Source organism: Crinia signifera, chromosome 1 (assembly GCF_055691185.1).
Source record: "Crinia signifera chromosome 1, ASM5569118v1, whole genome shotgun sequence".
In the NCBI taxonomy this organism is placed as follows: Eukaryota; Metazoa; Chordata; class Amphibia; order Anura; family Myobatrachidae; genus Crinia; species Crinia signifera.
Window position 1 is genome coordinate 437,436,874 of NC_139217.1, and position 16,916 is coordinate 437,453,789.

Sequence of the window (16,916 nt, forward strand, 5' to 3'; positions counted from 1 at the left end):
TTTTGTCAATATTGTTATTATTATCTTTTATTTCTATATTATGTATATTTATATATATATATATATATAGTGCAGCATATTAGGCCTGACCCAGATGAAGACGCACAGGGATCTTTTTAGGTGATGGAGTGACGGCCAATAAAGCCATTGTTGCTTGGCAACTGTGTACTCTGTCATAACCACAACGCAGATGTGAGGAACATCACTTTCCTGAATGCCTCCATGGCCGTGCACAATGCATGGGAGTTGCGATGCTGATGACATATTTTATGTATACACTGTTGTCAGTGACGTGCGGTGAGGTTAGTGGCAGGTGAGGCACTCGCTTTTGCAAAGTGGGAACGAGTCCTGCCAGTGCCATAACTAGACATTTTGGTGCCCCTGTGCCAGAAAGGGAATTGGTGCCCTCCCCATACTGAAAACAGGGATGGTGTGCACCAAAATTTTACTGGTGTGGCTTCACGGGAAAAGGGACATGGCCACATAATAGTACCAATAACACCGTAATGCTCCTTACAGCTTATGTCCATATCACATTATGCTCCACACAATAATGCCCTAATCACATTATAACACACACTGTAATTTCGCAATATGCTGCACACCATAATGTCCATATCATATTATGCCACACATCGTAATGCTCATAGCACTTTATGCCACACCTGCTATTAAAGCCGGGGAGGAAAGCGACGCCTGTAGAGGTGCCGTGACCGGCAGATATTTCAAATATGTGCAACAGCTTGTGAGCCAGTCGGAACTCGGGGTCCACCGGCCAATCGCTAACTGTGGCTGCTGGTCCGTGAGCTCTGATAGGCTGGTGGCCTACACCACATTTAAAAATATACACCGCTCTCAGCATAGAAGCAGAGCAGCAGGGATCGATGGCGGTGAGCAGCAGGAGGGCAGAGCAAGACATCCCTATTGATGATGTATAGATATATACACCCCAAAACACGCATTGTATTACAATTTTGTGTATAGCACCCCCTACAAACAAAACCTATGTTCTGGGTGTCCAGAACTAGATGTCTAGACACCTTTAAAAAAAAAAAATCAATAAATATGTGTCGACCTTCTGCCTGTCGACCGTTCGTGTGCCGACCTAATGACCGCATCTCATCTGCAGAAGTCAGACTACACAAGATTCATGGGATGAGGACAGGGGCGAAATGTGTGTGTGTGTGTATGAGGCTATGGTCAGCACGTGAGGGCATAAAATAAATAAATGAGGCTGTGGGACAGTGTCTGTGCATGAACAGCGTGTGTGTGTGCCATAATGGGATATCATGTGTATGAGGCTAAGGGGTAGTGTATGGCTATGGGGGCAGTATGGGTGTACAGCTACAGGGGCAGTGTGCGGCTATTGGGGCAGCGTGTGCGGCTATTGGGGCAGCGTGTGCGGCTATGGGGGCAGCGTGTGCGGCTATGGGGGCAGCGTGTGTGTGCGGCTATGGAGACAGCGTGCGTGTACTGCTATGGGGGCAGCGTGTGTGTGCGGCTATGGGGGAAACGTGCGTGTACTGCTATGGGGGCAACGTGCGTGTGTGGCTATGGGGGCAGCGTGCGTGTGCGGCTATGGGGGCAGCGTGTGTGTGCGGCTATGGGGACAGCGTGCGTGTACTGCTATGGGGGCAGCGTGTGTGTGCGGCTATGGGGGAAACGTGCGTGTACTGCTATGGGGGCAACGTGCGTGTGTGGCTATGGGGGCAGCGTGCGTGTGCGGCTATGGGGGCAGCGTGTGTGTGCGGCTATGGGGGCAGCGTGCGTGTGCGGCTATAGGGGCAGCGTACGTGTGAGTGCATCTATGGGGGCAGCGTGCGTGTGCGGCTATGGGGGCAGCATGTGTGTGCGGCTATGGGGGCCATTGTGCGTGTTTGGCTGTGGGGGCAGCGTGTTTTTACGGTTATGGGGGCAGCGTGTGTTTACGGCTATGGGGGCAGCGTGCGTGTGTGGCTATGGGAGCAGTGTGCGGCTATGGGGGCAGCGTGCGTGTGCGTCTATGGGGGCAGCGTACGTGTGAGTGCTTCTATGGGGGCAGCGTACGTGTGAGTGCTTCTATGGGGGCAGCGTGCATGTGCGGCTATGGGGGCAGCGTGCGTGTGCGGCTATGGGGGCAGCGTGCGTGTGTGGCTATGGGGGCAGCGTACGTGTGAGTGCTTCTATGGGGGCAGCGTGCATGTGCGGCTATGGGGGCAGCGTGCGTGTGCGGCTATGGGGGCAGCGTGCGTGTGTGGCTATGGGGGCAGCGTACGTGTGAGTGCTTCTATGGGGCAGCGTGCATGTGCGGCTATGGGGGCAGCGTGCGTGTGCGGCTATGGGGGCAGCGTGGTTGTGCAGCTATGGGCCATTGTGCGTGTTTGGCTGTGGGGGCAGCGTGTGTTTACTGCTATGGGGGCAGCGTGGTTGTGCAGCTATGGGCCATTGTGCGTGTTTGGCTGTGGGGGCAGCGTGTGTTTACGGCTATGGGGGCAGCGTGCGTGTATGTCTATGGGGGCAGTGTGGTTGTGCAGATGAGAGGCTATGGTGAAAGTGATGGGGGGAGAGGGGGGGGGGGAGTGAAGGCAAAGGAAATTGGTCTAGAATCCAGATAACTGACCTGTGGGATGCATGCTGAGGTCACCTCACAGTCAGTGACAGATTCCCTGTCTTCCTCAGCCAGGTATTGCCTCTGTCTGTACTTTGTTGTGCCATGCAGCTCAGCCTCTGCAGCTCTTCCCTTCTCATTGCACAAGTGTGCCAAGGACCACCTGCCATATGCAGGAGGCGGGGCTTACCGGACCGTGGGTGGGCGAGGCTTACCGGGCCGTGGGTGGGCGGGGCTTCGGGCATATTAGCAATGTATTGTATATTGACCCCTTCCCTACGGCACTAACTGAGCTGACCAGCACTCCCCTGTCTCGCAGTTGCATCCTCTAGTTGTTCAGGGGGATCTGGCGCAGTTTAGCTGTGTGAGCCACTGGCAGCTAGCAGTGCCTCTGCTCTGCAGTAGCTCCGACGCTCCCCCTCCACCATGTACCTAAACTACTCACTGCGCTGGTGGCTACCCCGATCTCAGCTGAGGCTGGCAGCGCGATCGGATGCCCCAACAATGTAAAAATGAGCCCCCCCTAGGCATGGCAAATGCCCTAAGCACTGCAGACTTAGTGACAGCAGATACAGGCTGTCAATGTGTGACAGCCTGATCCGCTGTCCTATCACATCTGTCTCAGTGACAGGGGCGTGCTTTGTATGTGGGCTGAAGGCACGTTCCTGTCACTGAGGCAGAGGAGTAGGTGCCGCTTCCCTGTTACTTTTCAATGGGCTTCTCAGCCTCTTTTTGTCCCCGCAATTTAGCTCCGCCCCTGTTGCTGACAGTTTTGAATTGTCAGCAGGAGGCACGACTCCCGATGCCTCCCAGTAATCCCACACAGCAACTCACCCCATAGATTATATAAAAAAAACACTAATTAGATATTTATTACACAGTATGTGTTATAAATATCATCATTGTATTTTTTTATGATTTATGACAGGTGAGGCTCTGCCTCCCCTGCCTCCCCTGACTGCACGTCCCTGACTGTTGTGCACTGAGGCACTGAGGCACGTCCTGAAAACATTCATGACCAGCGGCGGCTCCAGAGGCGAGGCTGCAGCACAGTTCAAAATTCAAATACGGGAGCAACACCCACTGTCACCAACTGCCATTCCAAACTGACTCACTGGCAGTTGGTGTGGCTCCCCTATTTGAATTTTGGACTGTGCCGCAGCCTCATCTCTGGAGCCGCTACTGGTCACAACATGTCTTCATTTTTGCAGAGACTTCCTGTTACCTCCCCCAAACATCCTGTCAATCACTCTGATTGATCACTGTGAGCAGCGTTGCAAAGGTACTTAGGCGCGGCGTACTGCGAACGTCATGCATACGCAGTCTGCCATTGTCAGGGATAGCAGCACACATTTATAAAATGAAACAATGAATACATTTTGAAAAATGGTGCTTGGTGCCGCCCCCAAACACTGCAGTGTGTCAATCATGCTGCAGCTGATGGGTGCGCGCAGACCCTTTTAGTATCCCTTTCAGACCACAGATGCCGGGTCAAAAATGAGATCGGGACATGGGTCCATCCAGGGAGTGACCCAGCATGAAATGCCTGGTTGCTCGACCTGAGAAATATGGCTGTGGCGCTTTCACACCACAGATCAACAAGGGTTAACACGGCAATAACCCGGATTGATTTGGGGGTCTGAAGGGTTGGGATCGTTTGGTCTACAACAAGTTGGTCAACAAGCGTTAGGTTAACACCGTTAGGTCGACATGGTTCTAGGTCGACATGGGCCTAGCTCCACAGTTCAATAGGTTGACACAAGCATTATGACGACAGGGTCTAGGTCCACAGTCAAAAGGATGACATGGGGTTTTTCACAGTTTTTTTTACCCGAATGTCAACACAGTCAACATGGACACTGTTTCCAATGCACCACAAGGCATCGCTCGCTGCACTCGCCATGCTTCTCCCACCACGCCCCAGTGGATGGTAGGGCATGAAATACCGCCTGTCGGCACATGTCTGCTCAAAAAACAGTGAAAAACCCATGTTGACCTTTTGACTGTCGACCTAGACCCATGTCGACCTTGTCCCATGTTGACCTAGAACCATGTCGACCTATCCCCATGTAGACCTAACGGTGTCGACCCAATGTTTGTCGACCAACTTCCTGTAGACCCAATGACTGTATCCCGGTCTGAAAGGGGTATAGTTCTCAGAGGATCAGCCACTGAGAAAATCATAGTTGCAATGTTCCCGATGTTCTGATGGTGATCCGATATTCTGATTTTTAACAAACAGGGTTTTTTTTTTTTTTTTGGAATAAAAAGGGGCCCATACACTAGTCTGATTTTGGAACTTTTCACCCGATTTCGCCGAATCGGACTGAGAAATCGCGTGAAAAGTGTTAAATCATACTGATTCTGATTGAATGCACAGTACTCTGCTTATCGGATCAGAGCCGGAGATCGCCATGGCTGCCACAATGGTTTATCGGATCCTGTGACAAATGACATCGCATAGGATACATTGTATGCAAAATGATGTATCCTACGCCATCCAGCCACGAGGTTCATAGCGTGGTTAGTCAAAGTCCAAACGGAATACCAAAGCTGTGTGATGTTTTGGATAGGGGCGTGGCCAGCAGCACCAATGAGAAACAGCAATACAAATCATTTTGACTTCTCATTTGTCCTCCTACTCACCTTCTAATTCTGTGCCCATCTTACCAGCCATGTGCTGGGCCAGCATTTTTATCGCAATCTTTTTTTCAGTTTTGGCATTAATATGATTAATTATTAATGGAGTAAACAAAAGGATATATTTGAAGAGGGAGCTGAAAGAGTGAACAATGATTGTCCATATCACACTAATTATACATTGCAAAACAGATCATTGTGAAATGTCGCAGAACAAAGGCAGAGAAATCCTGAGCGGTACAGTAGGTGTTAGCTGCAGCAATTGGGCAAAAATGGGTAAACGAATTCATAATGCCAATTCATGAACACCGCATATGAATGTAGTATAAACTGTGGAATCCAAGTAAACCTATATTCAATGAATATATTTAGGGTGTTATTCTGGTTGCCTCGTTCGGATGCAAATTCACACCCTTGCGAGCCAACCAAACCCCGCCTTGCAAACAGTAACATCCATTCACATCCTTGTGGTATCCTCCCCCATCATTCGATGGTCGGCGACCATTGAATGGTAACGGAGACGCACACAATATAAAAGTGACTCTAAAGTCACTTATATGCATGGGTGCTTGGGGAAAGTGGGCAGGCGGCTGACATTCGGTGATGTCAGCTACCACCGCACCCGCATAATTGGCTATTAGCATTAGAAAGTACAGCGTTCTCATGTGCTACTGGCCCACTTGTATCAGCCTTTAGGAAAGTGCTGTCTATCTGCTTGTCCATCACTGATCGCAACAGCATCTGTGGGCTGAGACTCTTCTGTCACATGCCCTTGGGGTTCTCAGCAATTTCCATGCATAGACAATGGCAGAGAAGCACTCAGCGATGTGATCGGCATTGTGCGCAGAATGTGTGCGTGCCAGAATCAGACGCAAGGTGACCTCGCCTGGTGTAAACCTATAGCCTGTGTTTATGCATCGGTTTTTACCTGTTTTAGGTGCTGATTCAGGACCCTCATTCGGGTCTGAATTAGACCCCGTGTCCAACGGTGGGGGGGGGGGGGGGGGGTAGCGCATGTGTGAATATGTGCACGAGCAAACCCCGGGTACTCCAGGAGGGGCGGGCAGGGGGCATAAGCATGGACACGGGTGTCCCCATAAAATTGATGGGAACGCAGGAGTGTCAGTGCCTGTGCAGGGCGGGCAGCTGTCGTCACATGACGACAGCCGTCCGCCCCCAATTCGGCAAACTGCGGCCATCTGAAAAGTAAAAATTTACTTTTCAGAGCGAAGTCTGTAGAAATCATCCGATGGTCATTGAACATCGAATGGTTTCTCCTCCGTTCGGGCACATGCAAGCGGCGGGATTCAGGCACCGGGGATGTTCGGGCGGCGTTTACCTGTTCGCTAGGCTCGAACATACTAGGCCTAGTGCAGTGTAGAGGTAAATATACTGAAGCTTGTCAAAATTAAAAGAAGTGACGTTACCCATAGCAACCAATGAATTCGGGAAAATGATAGACATTGATTGGTTGCTATGAGCAACATCACCTCTTATCATTTTTTCGAAGCTCCACCCCGTGGAGTCTGACATTCCACCTCAGTCTCTCACAGGAAAAGGTCACTTCGAGGACATAGTAATATTCCATAATCAGTTGGTTAAAGAAAGAAAAAAACACATCTAAAAATCATTAAGGAGATATCTCAACTTTTCTCAGCGATGATAATGGAAAATGCAGAAAAATAGCATGTAACCTCGCTGAAGCAGCAGAAGCTATTAAGGGAATTAAGCGATCAGAACCTGGGAGATAAACATCAGGAACTTGGTGACCTCATCTGTATTGTGAATGCACAGGGTGGGAGCTGGAAAATGATTTATCTGTGTAAATGGCACAGAGCAGCTGTTTCAGATACCATTCGCCTTTCTCTAGACAATCATTGGCGTTCAGAGTCTCTAACGGTATATGCAAATAAATCACTGACATTGTGTGTAGAAGAAGCACTCCACCCAATGTTTTTTTATTTCATACTTCAATCCCACCTAAACTCAAGTAGCAGAAGTAAGTACTATGATCAAGAACCCTGTATGTACCAATACTTACTATGGATGACTGTATCTGCCAGTGCTCTCTACAGATGCCCGAACATTGTCCGATGCCAGTTAGTAGAACACCAATGGCGTAAATCTCGTAATCTGACTGATTTCCTCACATGTACTGTTAGTCTATCTACCACTCCTACTGCAATGCTTTGGACCCTGCCAAACAAACGTACTGCCAATATCTCATCTCTTCGTATGCCACCAACCCTAAGCAGCTTTTTAACACATTTAATTCTCTTCTGTACCCTCCCCCACCGGCTACCATCAGTGCACAAGAACTTGCATCCTACTTTAAGGACAACATTGATAACATCCGAGATGAAATTGTATGCTCCACAACCTCTAACCCTCTTTCTTCCCCACCTGAACCCTCTGGCACTTTCTCTTCATTTGAGCTCACAAATAAAAAGGAAGTTTCCACTCTCTTCTTATCCTCCTAATCTACTACCTCGTCTCTTGATCCTATACCTGCACAAGTCATTAAAACTCTGTCTCCTGTTCTTATCCCAGCCTTAACTAAAATCTGCAATCTCTCTCTTGCTACTGGTAGTCTAAAGGCCAGTACTCGCGACTTCTTCTCCTAGATCTCTCTGCTGCATTTGACACTGTTGATCACACTCTTCTCATACAAACACTGCACTCCCTAGGTCTTAATGTTACAGCCCTTTCCTGGTTCACATTTTACCTTATCTAACTTTATCTGATCGCTTTCAGTGTTTGCTTCTCTGACTCTACTTCCTCTTCGCTACCTCTGTCAGTCGGAGTTCCGCAAGGCTGAGTCTTAGGTCCTCTGCTTTTCTCAATCTATACCTCCACTCTTGGCAAACTCATCAGCTCTTTTGGATTTCAGTATCATTTATATGCGGATGATACTAAAATCGTTCCATCAACCCCAAAGTTGTCACCAGTGGTTTTGGGCAGAGTCCCTGAATGCCTCTCTGCCATCTCATCTTGGATGTCTTCTCGCCACCTCAAACTCACTATTTCCAAAACGGAATTACTTATATTCCCACCAAGTAAGTACCATCCCTATCTACCCTACCCCACAAGCTCATTGCCTAAAGGTCACCCTCGACTCTGAACTGTCCTTTGTTCCCCACATTCAACCTGTCACCAAATCATGTTACATGCATCTAAAAAACATATAAAAAATACGACCCTATCTCACACAAGACACTACTAAATCTCTTATCCATGCACTCATTATATCCCGCATTGATTATTGCAATAGTCTCCTAACGGTCTTCCCAAGAACAGACTCTCGCCACTGCAATCCATTCTAAATGCTGCTGCTAGGCTGATCTTCGTAGCAAGACGCTCATCGTCTGCTGATCCGCTCTGCCAGTCCCTCCATTGGTTACCTGTGTTTTACCGCATTCACTATAAACCCTTCTGCTAGCATATAAAGCTATTAACCATTCTGCACCAGCATATATCTCTTTACTTATCACAAAATATCTCCCATCTCGACCACTCCGCTCTGCACAAGATCCACGTCTCTCTTCTGCACAGATCACCAGCTCCCATTCACTATTACAGGACTTTCATCAGGCTGCTCGCATCCTATGGAATGCCCTTCCACGCACAATAAGACTCTCCACTAGTATCCAAACTTTCAAGCGTTCCCTGAAAACTCACCTCTTCAGGCAAGCCTATCATGTTTAAGTTCCATAGGCATAACCCTCTGAGGCACTTATGTATTATATAGCTTCCCTTCTGGACTTGTAACTTGGTGTGACTGCTTTGGTATTACTGGTGCCTGTCCTTGTGTTTCCCTCCAATATCCCTATAGATTGTAAGCTTGCAGCAGGGCCCTCCTACCTCCAAGTCTGTCTGTTGTTACCCAGTTTGTTTTATCTTTGTTTACAATTGTAAAGCGCAACGGAATCTGCTGCGCTATATAAGAAACTAGAAATAAATAAAAAAAAGTCAGGTTTCTTTGAAACGGCAGGCTTACAATGGGGATGGCTATCGACCATCGATAGTTAATAGTCCTCAATGGTTGGCCACAGGTGGTTCATTGGTTTTCCATCCATGATGGAGAACTGATGGTTTTCCACCATTGATGGCAAATAAGGTGGCAATATTTTTTACAGGTCTATCGGAAAGGAAACTTAACTCTTCCCTCTGTGTAAATACTTTTTCTTTTCCCCCTTTTCTAATTGGTCAGTCAGTTAGCCACTCCCCCATTTGTCTCCACACTCTTCTCAGATTAGTTTGCCACTCACAGTAGGAATGTCCATTGAAGAGTGGGATGGTTGGATGGTTTCTTAATAGTTCCATGCCATGGGTGCAAAGCACCGAAGACACCATCAATGATGACCACTTTGGTGGCCTTCAGTAATTCACATGTACAGCTTCTTCTTGGGGCATTCAGTTTTACTATGTAACTGATCAATTAAGTCTCATAGTTCTGGTCCGACCAGCAATGTTAAGGACAAAAGGGGTGTGGCCTGCCAATAAATGGGTGTGGCCTCTCTAGAAATAGGAGTGACTTGAGCTGATTAGGGAGGGACAATTTAGTTAAATGAATCTTGCTAATCTGCAGGCTGCAATTAAAGGTTATATGGGTATATAAATCATTGGGGCCTTGTGTGCAATAAACCTATCTAAGGAAAAAAAATAAACACTGTTTTTCCTGTCCAATAATTGTTTTATTCATTTCATTTTCCCGTTTTTTTCTGCATTTCGGCAGCATACTGTATCTACAATGGTTGTTCTGTGAGCTTTTGACCATAGTCCGCATTTTTCTTCTGCCACTTATACACAATGAAAGGGAAACAAACAGATGGCGATGGAAAAGAGCTGCTGTGGTTTTAAAAATAGACAACGATGGATAAAGAGGCAATGAATTAAAAAAACAGGCAATGGCCATGTGTATTCTGTTTAATAATGCCACAGACCAGCATTGTATGCAGCCCGTATTTGTCTTGATTACATAAAAGAGAGATTAAAAATGTAATTAAAAGACAACATGTATAAAGCCTGCTGCTAGCCACTATTGCTGAGATGCAGCATGTGGCATATAACCACTAAGCCATTGCTCCCAACTTTCACCATTATGGCAATACATTCTGACATAATCAGGACTCACACAGAAAAGGTGGTTTTCATTGGTGGTTCCAGAGATGGGGCTGCAGGACAGTTCACAGTTCAAATAGGGGAGCCACACCAACTGCCGCCAACTGCCATAGTGGAGTGGCCAGTTGGTATGGCTCCGCTATTTGAATGTGCTGCAGCCTCTCCTCTGGAGCCGCCACTGTTTGGTTTTATTCAAAACTGGGCATTTTGGGAGGATCAGGACAGAGCTTAAAGGGTAGGGGTTGGGTAGGGCTAGCTATTGAAGGATCATCATCATGGACCCCCATTAATGGTGCCATTGGTGCTCTGCATAATTGGCATGAAACCATTGTTGGGAAATAATTAATGATTTCAACCATTGATGGGCCCCCCTGCCGTGAGATTTGGCTGCCCAATCAGGGCTCAATGCAGGTGGAACTTAGCACTGTTACCTCTGTGCCAGAAAGCAAAGTCCTAAAACTGTTGCTGCATCTTATCATTGATGGTGGAGAACAAAGGAAACACCACCATCGGTGACCAATGTGGCAAATGTCTCAATGCCAGATCATTTTTGAATTGCAACCTTTTGGATCATAATTCAGCCAGTTGGGGAATATTGTTGTAAGATTACCCCAGTCGCTGGTCTTGGTCTCGGTGTCCTGACAGATGTACTGAATGCCCTTACATACCATCCAGTTTTGGCCATTATCTAGTTTGGCCACCATGTGCCAATGATCATGTTGCTTGGCACACTATGCAGCTGGATCCACCTGTATGTGGTTATTTACTAACATTTCTACAAAGTGATGATCTCCAATCATTTATATCAGCAAACTGTAAATTTGCTTTTAATTATCAAGTGCTGTGGTAGAGCTCTGTAAAAGAAGAGGTATGACTTGTATCCTATGTACCTTTATTGTTGGCAATGACTTGCCTTATTCTGGTGACAACTGCGTACCGGTAGGCACATAGTACACTACGGGAAAAGGGACTGCTATGGGAGAAAACAAGAGGCTTGCTCTGTAACTTCTTGCCAGTGTTTCCCAACCTTGGTCCTCAAGGCACACTCACTTAGGATAATTCATACCTTAATTACTTTGATTCAACCATCTGTGCTCAAGCATGGATATACATAAACCTGGACTATTGGTGTGTCTTGAGAACTGAGGTTGGGAAACACTGGTTTACACAGAAGCTACACATGGTCATTACTCTGGGTTGAAGTGACAAGGAACAGGCAGCACATATGGCAAAGTGGTGAGTATAACTGCCTCACAGTCCTGCAGTCATGTCTCCAACGCCTGACCTATAGTAGGTGGATTTCTACACAGTGCGGATGTACACTCAACTGAGCGATTATCGGTAGACTTGCGAATCAACAAGAATAACCCCCTAGATGTATGAAGACACATCTATATACAGAACATAATACAATTTCTACAAAGTGCAAAAATAAAGAGGATATTTCTGCACATTGTGTAATGTACAATCACTATATACTGTCTTGGTGAATTTAATGCATCTTCTTACCTAAATGTTAATGATAGATTTAGTTGGGCTACAGTACTTTGTTGCTTAAGGTGGTTACACATTTTGGCAACTTGACGGAGGGCTAATTCAGGTAGGCATTTACACAGCTGGGCGAGAATTTGAATTTGCTCGGCCAGCTGTGATGTCAGTCCCTGCAGCCAACTGTCCAGTCCCACTGTCAGGCCTGCCAATATGTCTGCAGAGCTATAGGGCGTCATCTGTGCTGAATGGGCGATACAATATGTCCGTGTTAGACAGCGTTCACAGACATATTGGGTGTACACACCCTGACCCGCTTACTGTATATAATCCATTCAATCCAACGGCAAAATACACACACTGACCCGCTTACTGTATATAATCCATTCAATCCAACGGCCGAAATATCATCTAGTGCAGGGGTGTCCAAACTTTTTGTGATGAGGACCAGATTTGGTGAAGTGTAAATGTGTGGGGCCGACCATTCAGCCTGACATTCTTTGAATCATTAATCACATCAGAATGGTCCCCCACTCTGCCCCCATTCACTGTATGTCCCCCAGCCTGCCCCTACTTCACTGTATGTCCCCCAGCCTGCCCCCATTCACTGTATGTCCCCCAGCCTGCCCCTCCTTCACTGTACGTCCCCCATTCACTGTATGTTCCCCACTCTGCACCCATTCACTCTGTCCCACAGCCTGCCCCCCTTATCTTAATGTCCATCAGTGCCGCCATTCATTGTATGTCCCCAAGCCTGACCCTCCTTCACTGTATGACTCCCATTTACTGTATGACCCCCATTCTCTATGTACCCCACTCTGCCCCCATTCATTGTATATCCCCCAGCCTGCCCCTGCTTCCCCTTCTCTGAATGGCCATCACTGCCTCCATTCACTGTATGTCCCCCAGCCTGACCCTCCTTCACTGTATGTCCCCCACTCTGCCCCCTCCCTTCTCTGTATGTTTCCCAGCCCCTTGTGTGAGCCAGAGGAAGGAGAGGCAAAGCAGGCACTGCAAGGACAGGAGATACTTGGGCTCCCGCTCCTGCCCTCCTCCGCTCTGCATGTTACGGGAGCTAGCTTCCCCCTTGCTGCCCCCCTCCCAAAACACTGCTGTCACTGTGATTGTGGAGTAGGGTGATATACGATTACAGCAGCAGGGGTAGGACGCCAAAAACATCTGACTGTGGTGGCCGGCACCTCCTCACTGCAGCAGACAGCAAGGTAAAGGTGCGCTCGCCGGGGCCCCACCTTTAGTGTCCTGTGCTGTGCTTCCCACATCTGATGCTCTGCCCGCTTCCAGCTGGAGGCTGCGGGCCACTTGAAATGATAGCACGGGCCGCAATTGGCCCCCGGGCCTGACTTTGGGCATGCCTGATCTAGTGTGTACCCATGTACCAGTGACTGAAGCATGTTGTCTTGCATGCTTCAGTCACTGCTGAGGTCATTGGAGCACTTTCCTTCTGCCAGTACTTCCATGTGTATTGTATTGCGCGAGCCCGCAAGGGGCTTTGTTGCGCTCGCTATGCTGTCTGAGTCCGGCCAGTCGAGATCCCGACGTCGGGCTAATGACTGTCGGGATCCCGACTGTCGGGACCCTATACCACACCTGTATTGAAGGCCACTATTCCGCTGCCATCTAACTGTTCCTACAGCAGTGAAACAGAGTCCTACTTAAGGGGCCTACACATGGGGAGATGAGTGTTCTGAGTGATGCTAGATTGCTCAGCACACAGCGCTGCACAGCGATATACCGCTGAGCAATGTTCAGGGCCAATGTTCTCCGTGAGAACACTGGCCCTGACGATTAACTAGATGTATCCAGCATGCTGGATATTTAATGGGCGATAGCACTATGCCCCCACACACAGAGCAATGTAGGGGCATTTTCTCAACGTTCTAGTGAGATTACTTTGAAAATGCCTGGGGATTGCTCCGTGTGTAGGCCCCATTAGACTATTTGACAAGTTTATGAACATTTATATCCAGTGGCTGGTTACCCACTAGGCCAGGGGTGGGGAACCTTTTTTCTACCGAGGGCCATTTGGAAAATTTGAAAACCCTTCGGGGGCCATATAAAAATTATCAATTATCGGCATATACACGTGGGCATTATACACACAGGGCAGCGGCATATACATGTGGGCATTATACACAGGGCAGCGGCATATACATGTGGGCATTATACACAGGGCAGCGGCATATACATGTGGGCATTATACACAGGGCAGCGGCATATACATGTGGGCATTATACACACTGGCAGCGGCATATACATGTGGGCATTATACACAGGGCACCGGCATATACATGTGGGCATAATACACAAGAGCAGCGGCATATACATGTGGGCATTATACACACGGGCAGCGGCATATACATGTGGGCATTATACACAGGGCACCGGCATATACATGTGGGCATAATACACAAGGGCAGCGGCATATACATGTGGGCATTATACACAGGGCAGCGGCATATACATGTGGGCATTATACACAGGGCAGCGGCATATACATGTGGGCATTATACACACGGGCAGCAGCATATACATGTGGGCATTATACACAGGGCAGCGGCATATACATGTGGGCATTATACACAGGGCAGCGGCATATACATGTGGGCATTATACACAGGGCAGCGGCATATACATGTCGGCATTATACACAAGGCAGCGGCATATACATGTGGGCATTATACACACGGGCAGCGACCTATACATGTGGGCATTATACACACTGACAGCGGCATATACATGTGGGCATTATACACAGGGCAGCGGCATATACATGTGGGCATTATACACACGGGCAGCGGCATATACATGTGGGCATTATACACACGGGCAGAGGCATATACATGTGGGCATTATACACACGGGCAGCGGCATATACATGTGGGCATTATACACACGGGCAGAGACACCATAAAAAGTGACAGTGTGGAGGAAGGGGGGTGTCACCCCCAAACAGGTTAATGTGATTATGTCTGATTATGAGAATCAGACATAATCACATTATTCTGTTTGGGGGTGAATCCAGGGGTAAATGACAACCCCTGGATCTGTCAGTCACTGGGGAAGGGAGGGTGAGAGAAGCAGCATTGGGGGGCGCGTCTTCTGCACATCTCCCCCGCCACCCGCCCGGCTATATTACCGATTAATCAGCCGCCCGCCCGCCTATATTACTGATATATCAGCCGCCCGCCCGCCTATATTACATACCAGGTGCCGGGGATGGCTGCTGCTGCCGCCGGGGAGATGTGCAGAAGACGCACCCGCCAATCACAGTGGCTGTGGAGGTGATGCGCCGGCAGTGATTGGAGGGCGCGTCTTATGCACATATCCCCGGCGGCAGCAGCCATCCCTGGCGGCTGGTATGTAATATAGGCGTGCGGGCAGCTGGTTAATCGGTAATATAGCCGGGCGGGTGGCTGTGTAAAAAGTAATATAGGCGGGCGGGCCGGACATACTGGGTGCGGGGGCCATATCCGGCCCTTGGGCCGGAGGTTCCCCACCCCTGCACTAGGCTGATTAGCTTGCAGCTTAGAGGGGGGAGGGAATTTGTGGGATGAGGGGGTATTTGTGGTCCATGTCTGGAATGGATCACTGTCAGTACATTTTTGATCGTGCATACAAATACATGCAATCCCTGAGGTCAGTTTTCTGGCATAACGTTTACATTGAACCAGTACACACGTCACTAGTAGAATTATCATCAACATTTCCTTTTACCCGTTGACAACCCTGGCCCACACCCCTTTTGACTTGGGAATCTCAGAAATGTTGGAGGGCATGTATACCTATTTATCAACTTATTAAGTGGGGCAGAAGTATTCAAATCCATTTAACGTTTTGTAATTATTGGGTCCCAGTTCTCCTGCATAATGAGGAAAAGTGGGCACCTGTAGCACCGCAATGTATGATGCAGGGGGCAGCCGATAAGAAGAGCCGTTATGTCCTGCATCCATGGCTCTCCTTATCGGCGGCCCCGTCTGTGCTGCGCATACGCATTTGGCTCACTGGCCATGCGCAAGATCTTGCTATTATTGTGAGATCTTGTGCGCAGCCCGGAGCCAGCAGCAGGATTAGTGTTGTCCCTGCATTGGAAATAGGACAATGTTATCCCTGGCTGGTGAAGCGGCTGGGGCTGCCCAACGTGCGATGTGTGCTTGACAGCCAGTCATATATCACCCGATCCCCGGATTGGCTTCCCTATTAAAAATACCTGCCCCGTTCGCCCCGCATATTTACTTACATGTGTGGTGTGGTGCAGCCGGTGGGTGGGGGTGGGCAGTGGAGCTGGGTGGGCGGCCAATCAGTGAAACCAGGAGCCTGGCGGGTGAGTGGGCGGCCGGGTAGTGAAGCCAGGAGCCAGACAGGTGGGCTGGCAGGTGATGCATTCAGAGTGGGAGGGCAGGCTGCGTACCCAGGATGGGGGTGCTTGGCCTGCACAGCGTGACCTCTGACCTGGTCACGATGCGCAGAGCCGCACTGCCGGGGACGGTAGAAGCCGGGCACCGTCTGAAATCCTGGCATTTTAAGAGCCAAATTCCAGGATCCCGCCTATCCCGGGATTGGTCACCCTAATCACACCTATGATATACAGGGCACCGGATATTTCACCCATATAACTAACTAGTGCACTCGTTGGACATTATCACAGTTGATCAGATTGAATTTTCTGTTGATTAAATTGCAGATCATGTAAGACAGAAACAGCGCTCAGACTGCCGGCATCCTCATACAAAGCGGTTGTATTTGTATTATTAACTATAAAGTGTGCTAATAATGGCACGAGATGAATGAAATAAGCAAACAGACTAATGTCCTGCTTTCTACAGAGGTAATGCCTACTGAACGGCTGAATGAAGAGATGTGTTTATTCCTCATTTGGTTGCATATACAGTATGAATGAATATCCAACCCCCCTGTCCCTGACAGCGATTTCCGTCGGCAATAGCTTTTCGAGATTAAACAGAAAATTGATCAAGCTGTCATCGTTGCATGTAGGTAAAACTACTGGGAGAGACATGTGCTTTTGTTCAGCTGGGGACTTTATACCCAGCCCTTGCAACAA

General features: G+C 48.5%; 1 protein-coding gene across 5 annotated transcripts in view; it reads left to right on the plus strand.

The window, feature by feature from the left end:
* PDE4D (phosphodiesterase 4D) overlaps positions 1 to 16,916 on the plus strand; it is a 925,196-nt gene that overhangs the window by 596,944 nt on the left and 311,336 nt on the right. The gene's annotated exons all lie outside the window — the stretch shown is intronic.